At 47.4% G+C, this 17,884-nt stretch overlaps 1 protein-coding gene across 1 annotated transcript in view; it reads right to left on the bottom strand.

The window, feature by feature from the left end:
• The window catches only part of LOC129496320 (syntaxin-8-like), a 44,621-nt gene extending 27,252 nt beyond the window's left edge, over positions 1-17,369 (bottom strand). Inside the window, exons 1-2 of the mRNA XM_055304413.1 lie at positions 17,071-17,369; positions 16,445-16,813 (exon numbers count right to left, since the gene is read on the bottom strand). The gene's annotated coding sequence lies outside the window, so the exon portion shown is untranslated. The remainder of the gene's footprint in view (positions 1-16,444; positions 16,814-17,070) is intronic.
• Between the last annotated feature and the right edge of the window lie 515 nt (positions 17,370-17,884).

Here is a 17,884-nt window from a genome sequence, read left to right as displayed (position 1 = left end):
TGTGTGTGTGTGTGTGTGTGCATGTGTCCCAAATTGTAGCCTATCTTGATGAATATTCCATGGGACTTAAAAAGAAATATGTATTCTGCTGTTGAGTGGCATGGAGTGTGCTAAAAATGTCCACTTAGGATGGTGAACAAGTGTTCAAGTCTTCTAATTATTGTGCCTATTTGTTCCATCAGCTCCTGAAAGAGAAATGATGAAATATCAAAGTATTGTGGACTTGTTTATTTCTCCTTTCAATTTGGTCAGTTTTTGTTTCATGTATTGTGAAGCTCTGTTTGTGGGTGAACACACATTTAGGATTACTACACCTTCTTCACCTTCTTTTTTTTTTTTTTTAAATCTTATTTTTTTAAATTTTTTATTTTATTTTTTTTAATTTATGATAGTCACAGAGAGAGAGAGAGAGAGGCAGAGAGGCAGGCTCCATGCACCAGGAGCCTGACGTGGGATTCGATCCCGGCTCTCCAGGATCGCGCCCTGGGCCAAAGGCAGGCGCTAAACCGCTGCGCCACCCAGGGATCCCCCTTCTTCACCTTCTTAAAAAACTTTTCTTTTTATCATTATGAAATTATCCATCTATATCCCTGATAGTATTCTTTGTCCTCAAGTCTTTTTCTATTAATATAGTCTAGCTTTATTATGATAAAGGTTGGATGGTGCATCTTTTATCGTTCTTTTTCTTTTAAACTAATTTATGTTTTCACATTAAAAGTGGGTTTCATTTAATATGTTTTTTATCCATTTTAATGATCTCTGCTTTTTAATTTGGTCATTTGCATTTAATTACAAGTACATACAATGTACTTACAATCTGTTTGGCTTAGGTATAGCATCTTACTATTTGTTTTCTATTTGTTCCATTTGCTCTTCTCTTTTTCATCTCTCACTGTCTTCTTTTGGATGGAGGGGTCTTCTTTATGACTTCATTTTATCTATATTGAGTTATTAACTATACTCTCATATCCTATGTGCTATTGTTGTTAGACATTTTGTCTCTACATTATCAACTCCATAGTACTTTTTTATCACTTTTGCTCTAATATTTCAAAGAAATTTTTTTAAATGGAAAATAAGTTTTATATTTACCCTCTTCTTTACCATTTCAGGCATTCTTCATTCTTTTATGTAGATCCAAGTATTATTTTTCTGTCTGCCTAAAGAACTTCCTTTAACATTTGTCTAAGATTTCATGTATCTCTAAAAGTATTATGCCTTCATTTTTAAAGGGTATTTTTGCTGGATGCAGAATTCCAGGTTGATCAGTTTTTCTTTCAGCACATTAAAGATGTCATTCCATTGTCTTCTGGCTTGCATAGTTTGGATCAGAAGTTTGCCATTCTCTTTGTGACATCAGGCTGCTTTAAAGATTTTCTTTTAAAAATAATAATAAAAATAAAGATTTTCTCTTTCTCAGTAATTTTTAGCAATTTGACTTTCTTTGTTGGCTTTGTTTGTTCATCCTGCTGGGCTTCATTGTGATTCTTGGGTCTGTAAGTGCTTATAGTTTTTATCAAATTTGAAAGATTTTTGGACATTTGTATTTTTCCTTTCTGCACTTCATTCTGGAGAGTTTCTATGGCTATGTTTTTAATTTCATTTATTTTTCTTCTGTAGTGTCCAGTTTGTCTTAAATTCCATCCACTGACTTTTCATTTCAGATATTGTATTTTTTTTTCATTGCCAGAAGTTCCATTTGGTTCTTTTTTAAGTATACATATCTCATTCATTCCTCATTCTATTCATGATTTTCTTGAAATCCTTAAGCATATTTTATATATTTATTATAGCTGTTTTCATGTGCCTGTCTGCTCATTCTACCAGTTCTTACATTTTAAAGTCTATTTTTATTGACTGGTATTTTTTTATTCCTTAGTCATGGGTCACATTTTCCTGCTGCCTGATAATTCTATTGATTTTTCATTGGATGTCAGATATTTTATGTTACATTATTGTCTTGTTTTGTTAGCTCTCTTTAAAGAATGTTGAGGGCGCCTGGGTGGCTCAGTGGTTGAGCATCTGCCTTCCGCTCAGGTCGTGATCCTGGGGACCCAGGATCGAGTCCCACATCGGGCTCCCTGCATGGAGCCTGCTTCTCCCTCTGCCTGTTTCCCTGTGCTTCTCTCTTTCTGTGCATCTCATGAATAAATAAAATCTTAAAAAAAATAAAATAAAGAATGTCGAACTTTTTATCTGGATGGCAGTTAGGCTATTTATGGATAAGATCAATCCTTTAGAGGCATGTTTTAAGTTTTTTAGAGTTGGTCTAAATTGTCCTTAGAGAAAATTGCTTGAAAATACTAGTTAGCATTACCCTTACAGGGTCTCTACTACATGCCCTGAGTGATCCAACTGGTTGATATTTGAACATTTATCAGTCCCATGTGAACTCTTATTCAGCTGATAGCTTCTGATAATTTTTTGCCCAGTCTTATGGAGCTTCACTCTGTGTACATCTTAGTATTAAGCAAATACTCAAGAGAACTTTATGCAGATTTCTGGAGTTTTCTTCCACATACACCCCACTTTTCTAGAACTCTGCCCCACACCTTCCATCCAAAGTTTCATTGATCTTCAGGTTCTGTCTTTTAACTCAGCAAGACCACCAGACAGTTTGGTATTCCTTTTCCTGCTCTATACCAGAATATGTCTCTAATCAGAAACTGAGGCAATCACTGGACCCATCTCATTTATTTCCTTTATCTCAGAGATCACAGTCTTGTACTGCCTGTTATGCAGTATCTAAAGCCATCAATGTATCCCTTTTGTTTAGTTTACTAGTTGTGTATGGTAGGAAAGTAAATCGGGATCCTGTTGCTCTGTCATGGTCAGAAGCAGAAATCTTAAGGCCTGATTTTGATAAAGAAATAGTGGTGAGAAAAGTCATGCCCAAAAGTCAGACACTAATGACTTAGCTGGGGATCCCAGGGTATATGGAGGCAGCAGCAAGATTCTAGCATCTACAAGCCATGCAGGAACAAGTAGGATAATGGAGAAAGGAAGAAAAGGTGGAGGCTATTAAAACAAATCTCACTTGTGTTCCCAGGTGCCTAGATAGTTTCCATTTGTTTCTCCAGATCTACTCTCCACCCTTCACCCTGCCCCGTACCTTAGAGGATTAACCTTCTATACTGCATCAATAGGGCTCTGGTTTCTAGTTGTGCTCAGCCAAAGAGAGGTACAAGTGGGAAACTGGAAGACAGGAAGATTATTTATTCCCCTAATTCCTTACCTGCCAAATCACTGTGACTGTGGATTGGTTTTGTTATTCCACCAGAGATCATAGGTTATAGGTTTTGTCAGGTACTCTTTCTAGGTTCTAGTGACTATTTTTTTCTTTTGACTCTTCAGTTTTAGGGAATGGTAACGTCTTCTCAATGTTATTAAACCTTCAGTATCACACCACTTTTGTTAGTTCCCTTGAGCCTGATCAAACCTTGCTAAATAATCCTTTTGTTAAATTCTTCCCTTTTTCCCACAAAGACCCTGATACTATAGAATTATTGATGTTGTCCCTAACTGAACAACATACTGCCCACTAATTGTATGACTTTAGGCAGACCGCATTCTGACATCTCCTTAGTTTGCCCATGGCCTTGACTATGTAGGGCCTTATAAATCAGAAACTCAATTTCAGCAGACTACCCCACAGCAGCAGCCCTAAGATAATTAGTGCCCCCTCCCCAAACCTACCTTTTCTTTATTGTCTCCTATTCCCACACTGGAATTCCTGGTTTAGCTGCTGTGCCTCATAGGGTAATCCACATGCCTCCCTCCAGATCTTAGCAACAGATACAACCGGCTGAGGGCTAAGAAAGTAGCAGACCAAATGTAGACCACTTAATGAGGATGAGCATCATTTTGAGATCAAGGTGAAGTTCATACAAGCTACTGAGCATTTGGCCCTGGCCAGTAGGGCTCAATACACAAGGAAAAAAATTTTCCCTCCTGAGACATACACCCTAGAGAAGGCACTTTTATTTTGTAACTAGAAAGACAAATAGCATGAATAAAGAAAAATGTTTTTAAAAATCGAAAATAATTTAAATTATAATTAAATAATAAAGAAGGAAAAGTCATGAGTTTTAAAAGGTTAGTTTTATATAAAGGTATTCCTGAGGTCAAGAAAGTTAGACAGGGCTGTGTACTATAGCCTCCCTCAGGCTACAGGAGATTTAGAAATGGAAGCCGAAGGAAGAGTGGAAAAAATCCACAAGCAACAAGAACCAAAGAGTTAGTGGCTGTCTATCCTGATAGACATTAGGCCACACTGAAAACCATAAAAGTGAACACATAACCTTTGGGTCCAGCGTCCCCATCTCCCTGTCCTGAGAGGGGAAAGATGGTCTTCCACCCTTCTATGAAAACCCATTAAACCTACTTGCCTTCCTGGGGAAGTTATTTCTGCATAGTGCACCTTTTGTGTCTTCCCCTTGATCAAAGGAACACTTAAGGCCCCTTAGAGACTTCTAACATGACAGCCTATTCACTCTACATGGTTGATGTTTTTCCTAGAGTTTCACTTGACCCTTGCTCTAAATATAATGTACCTTTCCTCTGCCCATATTGGAACTCAGTGCCAACACCTCTGGAGCCACTATGTCCGAATTAACCCCTCTCTTTCCCAATCTCTCTAGGGCCCCTTCCAAGATTTTGGGGAAGGTTTACACCTCTCTGGGAACCAGACCTCCTCACTCTTCAACTCTTACAGAGGCCTGAACATGATCGTGCATTTTCTTTGCAGAAAAGGCCAGTATTTTCCTATTATTTTGTTGACATTAAATGCAACCCAGACTTACCTGAGAATGCACCCAGGCAGGTTGTTGGACTGGGTCTACCTAGGAGCTCTGGGATTTCCAAGTGAGTCAGCAGGCTCCTATAGTAGCAGGGCCCAAAGAATGGCACCCTTACCCTGCAGCCTCTACATAATGCCCCTTGTGACCTCGTCCTACCACTAGCTGTTATAACCTGACTCATGGCATCCCTCTGTGTAGTCTGGTTTCTGATAAGGAACCTCCATGAAAGACGTTTTGCTCACCCCTGTGCCAGCTACCCACACTACTGGTCCAAGGCTTGGAAAGTATAACCCTTTGACCCCTAACCCTTGACCCTGACCCTAATTCCCACTGGGCCTTCCCTGGGAATAGGTCCATACTTAACATTTTTTACTGAAGGGAGAAAAGAGACCATGTACTCAATGATTTGCTATTGTCGGAGTAATTAATACTCTAAATGCCTGAGGAGGAGTGACTGACAGTTTTGAGGCTCTTTAACTCTTCCTATCCTCAAACTAATCTGAAGTGTGTTTTCCCTGCTTCCTCTAATTATGTTTCAGGCCCTTGCCCGTCCATGCAAGCCAAATTCACTTGGTCTTGGAAGGGATTTAGTTAAAGTCAACATGATGCCTTGCAGTTGACCAGTGTTGGCTCTGGAGTTCCCGTAAAGAGGGACCTAGAGATGGAGAACTGGGTGATACAGGGGATTTTTCTTCAGGCTATTTGTATAGTAAGTACTAAATTTCTGTTAGGTCATATGTTTATCTAAGACAGAGATAGGGCAGATAGAAGCCCCTCCCCCGCCGCCTTTCCCACAACCACCACTTGGCACCAACATCATAGTTGATAGTCTCTAAAATGATTCACCCCATCACTGGATTCTCTCACTTTTCACTTTATTTCTTCCCCTTTCACTCACTCAATCCCTGGCAAATCCTATCCCACTGGTCTTTGTCCTATTCACCCGTCCATCCATCCATCCATCCATCCATCTATCCACTCATCCAGGATGGCAGCTCCTTCCCAATGGGAAGCAAAAGCCCCTTTCAGAAAGAATCCCTATTTTTTTTCATCCAGGCCTGTGGGGTCAACCCACTTTGGCTTCAAATCCGAAGTGATGCCAGAGGCTGCCAATGGGGTTACCACACTTCTCCACAGACACCTTTCTCCTCTTCTCACTCCCTCCCCATCTCTTTCTCTTCTACTCTTAAATCCCCTTTCTGTTTTCTCTCCTTTTTTCCTCTCCTTTTTCTTCTTCTAATCCTCACCCTTTAAGCATACCCAAGGCAGCCACCAGGGATATTTTGTAGCCATTAAAACTAAAGTGGGGCAACTGAGCCCAATCTTAGAAAAGCTGGTAACTCGGGGCACCTGAGTGGCTCAGTGGTTGAGCGTCTGCCTTTGGCTCAGGTCGTGGTCCTGGGTCCTGGGATCGAGTTCCACATCGGGCTCCTCACAGGGAGTCTGCTTCTCCCTCTGCCTATGTCTCTGTGTCTGTCATGAATAAATAAATAAAATACAAATTTTAAAAGAAAGAAAGAAAAGCTGTTAACTCCTCACTCACAGGTCCCCCTTTTTCTTGCCACTCCCAGTGTGCCTGGGTGGAATAACCTGACCTTGCCTTCCCTGGCCAAAAGGGTGTGGATTTTAGGGTCTTGATGGGGAGCCCAGGGCACCCAGACTTCATGCAAGGACCCTGGGCTGGTTGTAGCCCATCCAAAAGAAGAGAAAAATAAGCTCCCAACATGGAGAAAACTGCCTTGCCTCCTGTTGCTACTGACAACAAAACAACAAAGCCAGGATTTAATGGTCAGGCAAGACTAAAACAGTGCTGTCAGCAACCAGGGCCCAGCTAATCTCCTTCCAATGGTGACCTCGGTTCTGTGCACAGTGACAATGATTGTAACCAGACACAGCACTCTCAGGTGTAGGAGACAGGCCAACAGCCATAACTCCACTCCCCTCTCTCCTCTTGCCTCTGGCAGACCCACTGAAGGTCAGTCTCCCCTAACTGGAGCACATGTGCTAGAAGTGGAGGGTGGTCAGCCTCAGACCTTCAGGAGGCTCCTCTTCAGAGCCACATTCCCAGTTCACATATTTATTTCTTTCGTAAAGAAGGGATTATTAGGTCTGGAGCCTGGGCATCTGCAATGTTTCCACAAGCATGCCTTTAACGTGGCCCATCTTCATGCTCTATTATCCATTTACTGTCCAGGCTTCTAGAGCCCCATCTGTCCTAGAATTGCTGGCTTTAAGCTCGAGGGGCCTTGACAATCATCTGGCGCTGACCCTCTAGGAACAAATGAATCCTTGCTTGGGATCCAATCCTCCACAGGAGCCAGATTTCCTAAACACAGTAGTATCACAGGAGGAAGAGCCATTCTGATCTAGTATACAAGGTGGGGAACAAATGGATTCAGTCAACCCATATTTTGGGGGGCCACATGGCACCAGAATTTAGTGCAGATGCATTTTGATGAATGCAGACAGGGTCCTTTTGCTCCTGAAGCTATCTAGTGGTGAAAATAGAAATGGATGGAATAACTAAAGTACACTGCTGTTTACCAAAAGGGAATATACACAGGGGTCCCGAGCCGAGGGAGGGTATAGTCAGGGAGGGGTCCTCCTTCTTGGGAGGAGCCTTCCCAAGGAAATGGGATTGAAACAGAAAACAAGAGAATTATTTTTCTCATTTACATCATCACCCAGAGCCTAGTACAGAGCCAGCACATGGTAGTATGCTGTAAATGTTTGTCGAATGAATAAACTAGGAAATGAACAAATATCTCCACATTCCCTGAGAACCCTTGGTTACTAATGGGATTTGGTGCTGGGTCTGTTAATGTACCCATACACCAAAAAATCTAACTAAACTTAAAGTCATGAGTCCTCAGTCTATTCATGATATGGAAGTGTTGCTTGCGGGTCCTTCCATTTTAGAGGTGAGTTTGCTGGGTCACAAGTAGGAAAGATGATACCCCTGAGATCCCACAGGGAGTCTTCCGGACTCACCCCCTCCCCCCACACAGATCACACCGTGGAGAACTCCACAAATGGACTCATTAAAGCAGGAAAGGCCAGCCTCTTGACAGGTGATTGGATTTAGATATGAAAGCAGAGATGGGTTAGACTCCTATGCCCAGATGTCCTAACCACAGACAAGGGGTGACTAGCGCCATGAATCTACCCGCTCTTTCTCAGAAGAGGGGAAAGAGTTCTTGGAAATTACCATAAAGCATCCAAATGAGCAAATCCAAGGCCATTTGCTGTCAGGTTTCCCAGCAGGATTGTGGGCAGACTGACCAGCTGTCCCAGCCCCCAGAACTATCTTAACTTCAAAGACTGGGCTCTCTATCCCTGAAAAAGTGCCCTGAAAGTCTCTCAGACCTCAAAACTTGCCTGCATTAAGGTATTGCTCTTGGGTCTTGGGAAATCTGTCTCTAACACACAGCAGTGAGGACCCCCTTCCCAGTCCCCCTCTAGCAAACAGCTCCAAGAAGAGAAAGTAGAGCTAGTGACCCTGCTGGTATGCGTAGAGGCAGGGCTACCATATGTAGCCATGTAGGCTGTTCATTGCCCTCCCTCTGCTTGCCACGCTGTGCCCCCTGGCATGGCTGTATCCACACAAAGGAAGGGGCTTCTTTTTCTCACTTGCACGTACATGCCATGTGAGCTAGTGGTGACCCTGGGTGGAGAGCCCAAAGAATTACATCTGGGGAGAAAAATAAGCCAATCCATCCCTTGCTACCACCAAAATAGTCCAGCCAGGTGTTCCTCAAGCAATCAGATATGCTAATTGGACAGACTTCTTAGAAGGTAATAGAATATGATGGATAAACCAGTAGGCCCAGGAAGGCTTTATGTTTTATTTTTCTATGTCCTGAGTTCAGATGACAGTGCAAATTGAACTATTGAGATGTACTAAGGAAGGATCAAATGCCTTATTTCTGTTAAACTACTTTAAGGAGAGTAAAGATTACAGTAAGTATATCCTCTCTGTGTTGGAAACACCAGGGGTTTGGAATCTTTCCCAGACACCGGGCTCTAGCTTCACTTACTTTGAGCCTGTTGGTCAGGAAGGAGGCCCCGAAAGATGAGGTAAAGTGGGCATTTTTCAGAAAAACGAGAGGAAATGGAGGGCCCAGCTTCTCACCAGAGAACATACTCCATACTCAGAATGATTAGCTGACAGTGTTGTCTGAATGGTGGCATAACATGGGTGTGCTGCTTGAGAGGAGGATTGCGGTTTGAGCAAATGCTTGGTGGGTGCAGATGGGCCATGGTCCCTCACTGATTTCTTTACAGCGCAGGGACGTGTCGCAAAGGCAACTCATACCTGTGGGCAGGGGCAGCTACCCTGTCTCAGAAATGCTTTCCCAGCATGATATCCTGTGATATTTACCCATCTGCCCAGTCTTCCTGGAGGTTAGAAAACAAGCTATGGGAATGGAGCTAAGTGCTTGCTTTGCCAGCAGGGTCTCATCAACTCTCCATACATTGCTGAGATGAGATGGGGTTCAGAGAGGTTAAGCAACTTGGCCAAGATTATATAGCCAATAAGTCCTGGTGAAGTCAGGACTTGAACTCAGATCATATGGCATTAGTGCCCACACCTATTACCACCTCACAGGACAGGGATTTCCGGGTCTTTAAATGAAGTCAGGATTCTAAGCTATAATGAAGGGGGAAGACACAGCTCCCCTGATCCTCAGTGCCAGCCAAGCTCTGCTGACACAGGTGACATTGATACAATTCCTGAGATACAATTCCCCCAGATGTTTCACCCAGAAGCAGGGACTGCCTCCTACTGCATGCCCAGTGTCTGGAGCCAAGTGGGGCTTACAGCACAGCTGAATGTTTATTGAAAGGATGAAGGAATTTCTCCAGAGCTGCCCTTGCTCTGCCTTTCCCCTTCCTCTCTCACAAACTCTGAGAGTGCACTGGGCTCAGCAGGGCCCCTGAGCAGGTGCCAGGTTCTTCACACCATCAACCCTGGCGTGGCTTAAACACTCATGTCCTACAATGGACAGTTGGGGGAGGCCTTGAACATGTGGAAGCGTCCTTCATACAACGGGTTCTCAACTGTTCCTGGGAGCTCCACTAATGAGTCCTGGGGTCACAGTTACAAACCTCCTCTGGCTCCCAGAGCTGTCGGGTGTGTCCTCTCACTGGTTCTAAAGCCTCCAGAGGGACAAATCCAATCAGGAGATTTGCAACTGTCCCCTTGGCCCTGATCTCCTTCCCTTAAGTGGCCAGAGTACTGGGGGGGGGGGTTCAGACTCCCCCATGGTATGGCTGGCACCTAGGTGGGCCCAGGCAGCAGGGACTTGAGATACCAGGTATTAAATGTCAAAGATCAGAGGCCAAGCCATTTATGCACCTGGAGATACTGTTCCAGCAGTTAACTCTCCGTGTGTGTCCCCTAGTGCAGCTTGGCGAATCTGTCAGTACCAGGGAGGGTAGGAATCAAATAAGACAGGCCCTACCCTCAGGGTGTCCACCATCACATGGGAGAGCTGAGTACATGTGCGACAATCAGAAGCAGTACAAGGTTGGTGTGTTGTGTGCCAGCTCAGAAAGGCACGGCTCAGAAAGAACAGGTGCTGTTAGGGTACCTAGGGGGACAAAAAGAGAAACAGAACCCCTCAAAGTGACCACGCTGTCAGGAGTTCCTCTCTTTTCACTCTCCACACAGCATTTCATTCCTGTTCAGTTACCTATTGCTACATAACAGAACACCCTAAAACGTAGTACCTTTAAAACAACTCACTATTCTCTCTTATAGCTGTGCTGGCTGGGCTCAGCCAGCTGGTTCTCACTCAGGACCTCTTGCAGTGACAGCCAAAAGGTAGCTAGGGCTGGACTCATCCCAAGGTTCTGCTGAGCTGCACAGCCACGTGGGTATCACTCATTCACAAGGCTGGCAGTCATGTGAATCTTGGAGGAGAGCTCAGCTAGGTTCTTGATGACAGAACCTATTTCCAGCCTCTCTGTGGGGCCTGGACTTCTTACTGGATGGTAGCCAGTTATTAGAGCAAGTGTCCCAGGATTAAAGCTACTAAAAGACCCAGACAGATATCAGAAAGCTTCTTATAATCAAGGCTTGGAAGTTCTAGAATGTGGCCCACTGTATTCTGTTGGTCCAGCAAGTCACTATGGCTATCCCAGATTCAAGAGGTGGGAAACAGCACACAAACATCAGGAGGGAAAGGCTGGGGGCTTTGGAGACTGTCCCCCACCACTTCCTTTATTGAGCTTGGAGAGGGAGAGGAAATGAGCTATGGGCTTGGGAGGCCAGAAGGAAAAACTACTTTATCCCTGCGTCTAGAACAAGGTACTTCTTTCTCCAAGTCTCTCCTCACACGATTCTCTTAACTCAGATCCCAAGGTACATTCTTAGACTATATCCTAGGCCCAGAAGAATTCTGGGCCAGAATATGAAAGAGAGTGGAAAAAAACCACATACATCATTCTCACTGGAGAATGAATCTGCTACCTGACAGTTGCCAAGAAATTGCTTATCTGTCCTTCCTGCGATGTGGACTCTAAGGGACAGGATCTGGTGCCTATGACATCCCAGCAGCGGTTGCCCTGGAGACCTGGAAGTCAAGGACGGTAAGGGAGCTTCTTGCCAAGATGACCTCACAGAGATATCTCTTTGCTTTCTCGTGACCACCTGGTAACGAAGCTATGAAGGAGAGAGAAAGCCATAAATTCCTCAGATGTATGTACACAGGCAGAGCAGAGTAAGCTAATGCAGAGTCCTAGTGTACATGTCATGAGGTGTCCCTTGGATTCCTTCCACTCCCCTGACTTGCTCTGTTGGGGGCTGTCCATCTAACCTTGCTGGACTTGGGCCTAGGAGCTTTGTTTGCAAGGCTATAGAATCACCTGGTGGTTTGAGACCGCCCTTCCCATTCATCTGGATAAGTCAAGCATAATAAATCTGCAGTTAACCTCCGCAGCCTCTGCCTGTCACTCCTCATTACGTACCAAGGAAAGGTGATCATTGCTAGTGCAAAGCAGAATGGAGTAGTTTGCACGTCCCATCCGCCAGTCACTCCCAGTCTATGCTGCTGGAGAGACCTCCCCCAACCCAACAAAATGTGCTCAACAACTCCCTTCCTTCCTTCCTTCCTTCCTTCCTTCCTTCCTTCCTTCCTTCCTTCCTTCCTTCCTTCCTTTCTTTTTTCCTTCCTCCTTCCCTCCCTCCCTCCCTCTCTTTCTAGAAAAAAACCTCTAGCGCACAGATGAAGTTAATGACATTCCTTAGTTCATGACCCAATCTCATCTTTGTACCATGCACACTCTACCTCTATTTATTCAAAAAAATACAATAAACATCGTCCAGCCCACCCCCCCCCCCAAACAGAAGTCAGAACCTTGACCATAACCAACATATCTTCCAGCTCCCAAGCGACTGTAAACAGGAAGAGCAGCGGCCGGTCAGCCTGCACAGCGAGGCAGAAGCAGCTAGTCCTTTCAAAAGGTTCCCTGGCGTCCGAAGGCGGCGTCTTTTCGAAATGCCTCCACGTTCACGCGGCCCAAGTGTCCCATTAAATCCCCGCTCCTTTAAAATCTGGGTTCCCGATTGGTGTATCATTTTCTTTTAATGATCTGTGCTTCCTATAGAAACATGGAAAACGACTACTTCTTTTTCTCAATTAAACATGTAGCGGCCGGCAGATGAAAGGCACCTTGTCGGTCCGCCCGCCCCGGGGAGCGGCAGGCAAGGGGTTAAGGCGGGCGCGGCGGACCCGGGAGGAACCCTCTCGGGAACCCGAGCGCGGCCCGGCCCGCCGCGCGCATGCGCCCAGCAGCCCGCGCGCCGCCGCTCCCCGCTCCCGCTCCCCGCTCGCGCTCCCGCTCCCCGCTCCCCGCTCCCCGCTCCCCGCTCCCCGCTCCCCGCTCCCGCTGCACAAAGGCCTGCTTTGTTCCCCCGGCTCTGTTTTAAATATCTGACGACTGTTCCCCCCCATCCCTGCGCCAGTTCCCCGGGCCTGGCTGCAGGCGCGGCACAAGGGCGCATTGTGGGGCCGAGCGAGGGCCGAGGGGGGCTGGGGGCGCCGGCCCGCTGGGGACGCTCGTGTTTCGGCGAGTTGACTCAGCCGTTTCGGTCACCGGGACTGCGCGTCTAGGGGGGCGGGGGCGGGGGGCTCGTCCCCACAGTAAGAGTCTGAAAATGGGGAGTGGACAGAAGCGTTTCCAAAGCCCGCCTGGAAGGGGGTGCAGAGGCCGCCAGCGGGGCGCGAACCCGGGGAGTCAGCGCTTGGGTTCAGTCCGAAACTGTGCACTGACAAAGTGCGGGTCACTCGGTCCCTTGGAAGAGTGTGGCATGGGCACTGCGGCGCATCCCTACCCTAACGGGGGGAGGGGGAGGGGGTGGGGGCGGTGGAACCCTTCCTCCCCGCAAGCTCGCGGCCCCAAGGGGCGCTGCCCAAAGGACATCACCCCGGGCTTTGCGGGCCTCTCGCTGCCGGCTTGTAGGAACGCGCCCTCAGGGAAATCACACCTTCGCGGGCTCGGCCCCTCCCTGTGGAGGGTAGGTGGGTGAGGACTGGGATGAGAGTCGAACAAAAGTAGGCTTTCAGCTCGCTGGAGAGCGGCCCCGCCGCCGCGCCCTCCCTCCCCTGGCCCTGCTGCCGTCCCCTGCGGACTAGCGCGTAGCTTTCCTTCCCTGCGCAGGTGTGCGACGGACACATCACAAAGCCCCTCCTCTCGGTCCCATTTTCTCCTTTAAGAGTAGGGGAACACTGCCTCTCAGACTAGGTCTTGGAAACCAAGCAAAACACGGAATGTGGGCCTTAGCAACTCGGGGAAAGTGTGTTTGGTCTTCAGTTTCATCAAAAGGAATTTTTTTCTTTCTTTCTTTCTTTCTTTTCTTTTCTTTTTTTTTTTTTACTTTCACTTGTGACCAAAGCCCCCATACCTCTTAGAATCTTGAAGGGAAATTGTGACCCTCCCACCCAGGGCAGGTGAAAGAGGAAGAACTGGCTTGGGAGGATTTGATTCAGAAGTAAAGGATTTGGTAGTTTTGTTGTGGTTGTTCTAGGCCGGACTGAGAGCCCCTAAATCCTCCCTCATGATTTGTTATGAATCTGAAGGTTGACTTACATTGCCTTGGTCACATTTTTAGTCGTGAAGACCATAAATATTTTCAGAGATGTATTTTTTTTTAAGTCACATTTTGACGCACATGTCACATGTTGTCTCAACTCACCAATGCTGTAAGCATTGGAGCTGAGAGCTCATACAGACCAACCTTCTTATTTTGCAAATGAGGAAGCCTGTCCACAACCACTCAGAAAGACAGGGCTGAGGTGGGCCTGGAGACCAGGTCTCCCATGTCCACAGTTGGATTCTTTCTCTTCTGATGTGCTATTTAGGCGTGGAATAAAGACCAGGTTTCACCTACAGCTTCCTCACAAATCCGTCCCACGTAGAGGATTCTGAGCCAAGAGCCTAAAGCTTTGAGGAAAGGTTCTTGGTATTCACACAGCCCTGTGGAGAGATGAAGAGCCTCTGCTCAGTATATCCCTCAGATACACACTAGCTACAAGCTTAGAGACCCAGTCACGATTGGCTGCCAGGGTTGCTGAGTGGCAGAGAAATCCTGGCTGTCTGTTTCCAGGCACTCTTTGGTCTTCTTAGGAATTTCTTCAAGCAGCATTAAGTGTCCTTTCACCACTCTGTTGGCCAGTGAGCCCCCTATCTCTGGAGATGATAACGGCCCCCCAGGCCCCCTGCCTGCAGATCAACCTGCAGCTGAGTTGTTTGGGAAAGTGTTCCCTAGAACTGACTTCTCTCTGTGATGAGTGTGCAGAATACAAAAATAAGGTGGTGGTCCCTACAACCCCTCTTCCCTCACACACACCCCTGCAGACTCGGAGATGTTAGAAGGGATACTGGAGCATTTCTGTGATACAATACAGCCTGCTTGGAGAAAAGCCATCAGCAACAGTGCCATTGCATGGCAGTGCCCCTGTGTCTGGGGAGGTTGTGGCAGGATTTATATCCCAGTGAGCTTCAGAGGGTGGGATCACTGTAGATGACCTCTAGCTTGTACCTTTCACTTTGGCCCACCCTCCTTTACCATATATCCCGCCTTGACCTACAGCACCACCACCACTGCGTGCGACCCCTTCCTTGCACCAGCCATCCACTGATTTGAAGCTCTCCAGGGTTGGCAGATGAACTCACATTTCAAGCCATCGCATGGGAATGCTGCCTGGTGGCCAAGTGTTTGGTTTCAGCAGCATCACCTTTTGACTGTTCAGCAGTGTTTGTGCAAGTATTTGCATATGTTATTGCATTTGGACCTTGTTATTTTATAAGAATGAGTGGAAAATGGGAAAATAAAGTGCTGATGCTGGTGATAAGAAGGGCAGGCCTCATAAACTTAACGTGATTGAGACAAAGATGGAAATCATTAGGTCCGCCGAAAGTTGGAGAATACATGGCCTCAGTCAGATGCTCCCTGGATTTAAGCCAGTCGCCTGTGCGTTCGATTGTGAAGGAGAAGAATACGTTAGAGAGCGTATATGATATTCTGGACCTAACATGGTCGAAGATTGTATCTAAAGGTGAGATGTGATTGGGGACTTTACCACATTCCTTCAGTTCTACAGCTGTATTGACTTAATGACAGTTTTCAGGGCAGGGGTGAGGGCAATGTTGTGAGTTGGGAAATCAAGAAATCAAGACAAGACAAGAAATCAAGAAAATACAGTGATAATATTGTTCAGCCCCCGGGAAGGGAACCCTGCCTTATAGCTTTCAAGTGCACTCTTTGCCTCTTACACATGAGACCAGCGAATTTTCAGGAAAGCATTAGGTTTGAAAGGAAAGAGTGTCCCATAGACACATTCTCTGTGGGGGTCACTCCAGCACCAAAGCCTGGGATAAGGCCTTTAATCAATGTGCCAAAAGGGACGGAACCGAACTCAGCTGAGGCCCTTGTGCCAGGGAGTTTTCACAGCTCGCCTGTACCCAGCTGACAGAAGACCATGAGCGTCAAAGCAAAGAATGTGGGGCTGGTCTTTTCTTCTTGGGCACCCGCTCCCTTCAGAGCCATTGTACCAGCTGTCTCTAGGAGTGGGGAGGGGGCATGCTTCCCTCTCGGCCTTTGCACAGTCTGTGCCCTCTGCCTGGATTAGCTGTCCTTCCTCTCAGACTGCCTGGCCAACTTCTGGCTCATTCTGGAAGACTCAGCTCTAGTTTCTGCATCCCCAGGCCCACGCTTCTGCACTGCCACTGTGCACTCTCTGCCCACCCTCCACCTGTGCTCTTTCCACACCATGTAACCACAGCTGGCTTGCCTGCAAGAGCTTTGAGGGCAAGGAGACTTCTTGTGCGTCTCTCACATCCTCAGCACGCATGCCCGGGGCCCTCAGTAGGTGTCTGCCAAATGACCGAGGGACACAGGGAGCGCGAGGCCCTCAGGAAGGAACTGTGTAGGACGAGATGGTCTATCAAAGCTCACCGGGGTGACCTGGCACTGGCATTTTAAACTTCTTAGACACTGAAAAACCCTTTCTTTATGCTCCAGAAGCCAAACCATTTGTCTCTGGATTCCTCTTGGTCTGCTCCCAAGGTGCCCTCATCTGGAGGCCTTCCTGCCCACACTAGCGTCTGCAGTTCCAGGCCTGCAGCGCCACCCTGCTTACCTCCTGGACGGTTCTCGACGCATGCTTTTGCTAAGTAAATCCACTGACTTCTCCTTCAACCATGGGATTCTTGCTGAATTCTTACCACTTTCCTCAGGCAAAAACAACCCAGAAGTGCTGTCTGATCCAAAGCATTTCCCAGGGAGGGCAGCCAAGTGAGTGCAAGAACCTCTCGGCCGTCTGGGACTGTGATGTGATGTCTGAACAGCCTCTTTAGAAACACTCCAGCCTTTTCCAAGGATGCCATCCGGGTGGGGACACTCCATGTCAGGCCCTCTCTGTTGTCTGGGGGTCCTGGGGACAGATGTGGGAGCACTCGATCCGGGGATTTAACCTGGTTGGGCCTCAGCAGGCATCACTGGGTCAGCTCTGAACGAGAAGGGGTCCCAGCTCAGGTTTGTGCCCTTCCACCCACTGGCTTTTTCTTGACAAAACACACCCTGCCCTGCTGCCCTTGACTATGACAATGGTCTGAGCAGCCTGAGGAGGATCAGCTCAAAGAAGCCCACCACCACTGGCCAGCCTCCCACCCCACCCAGCTCGATGCCCCGCTGGCCCCTTCCTGAGGGCGCCGCCACCATCACTGGCTGGCTGAACTGCTCTCAGCACTAGTGAGTTCCACTTACTCTCCAGGTCCTCTGGAGCTTGAGCTCTCTGGGGTGGTGCCCAGAGTCCACTTGATAGAAAGCTGATTCTTTTCCTGTGGGGCAAACAGCTCTGATCAGAACATGTCTGTCAGGGGATGACTTGGCAGGGCCACAATGCCAGGCTCGGATGCCTCTTTTCTGTGTGATTTCCCAAAATTCAGGCAGGAAAACATGCCTTCCCCCAGAGCAGCCGGCTGCCCCACCAGCATTTGCATCCCCCAAAGATATATAAAAGGAGCCAGTGGCCGGCCCCCAGTGAGGACAAGGCTGTGATTCAAGGACGCTCCAGTGACATCCCCAGCGTGAGAGTGCAGCTGGGGCGGTTTATGAACAGTGCTGAGTCCCAGGGGGAAGTCGGTCCTGTCCTCTAACCCACAAACGTCTATTGTTCGCTTTCTTGTTTTGCTCCAAATGTTTAGTTGTGCTCGGAGCACAGAAAAGCCCTAAAACCAGGCCATCGGCCAGGGCCAGCCTGAAGCAGGGAAGCCTATGGCTGGAACTCTGTGGGACCCCTGCTGCCCTCTGTTGTTCCCACCTCTCCCTAAGATGTGACCGTGCTGGGGGTAGGGGGTGACGGGGTGACCTCTTCCTGGCCAGGGCTATTTGGACAACAGTGGGCTTGGGTCCCCCCACCCCACCCCCAAGCAAAGTGTGACCACCCAGGCTCACTGGCTTGGCAACCAGACACCACGGCCCATGCTGGTTACCTTGGGGCTGTCCAAGATCTGAGCAGGAGTCTCTCTCCTAAATGCTTGTCACTGACCAAGGTTGATGGGGTCTGATGGGAATAATT

This window comes from Nyctereutes procyonoides, unplaced genomic scaffold, assembly GCF_905146905.1.
Source record: "Nyctereutes procyonoides isolate TBG_1078 unplaced genomic scaffold, NYPRO_anot_genome, whole genome shotgun sequence".
Lineage (NCBI taxonomy): Eukaryota > Metazoa > Chordata > Mammalia > Carnivora > Canidae > Nyctereutes > Nyctereutes procyonoides.
The sequence above is the reverse complement of the archived record's forward strand: the minus strand, read 5'-3'. Positions and strand labels throughout refer to the sequence as shown.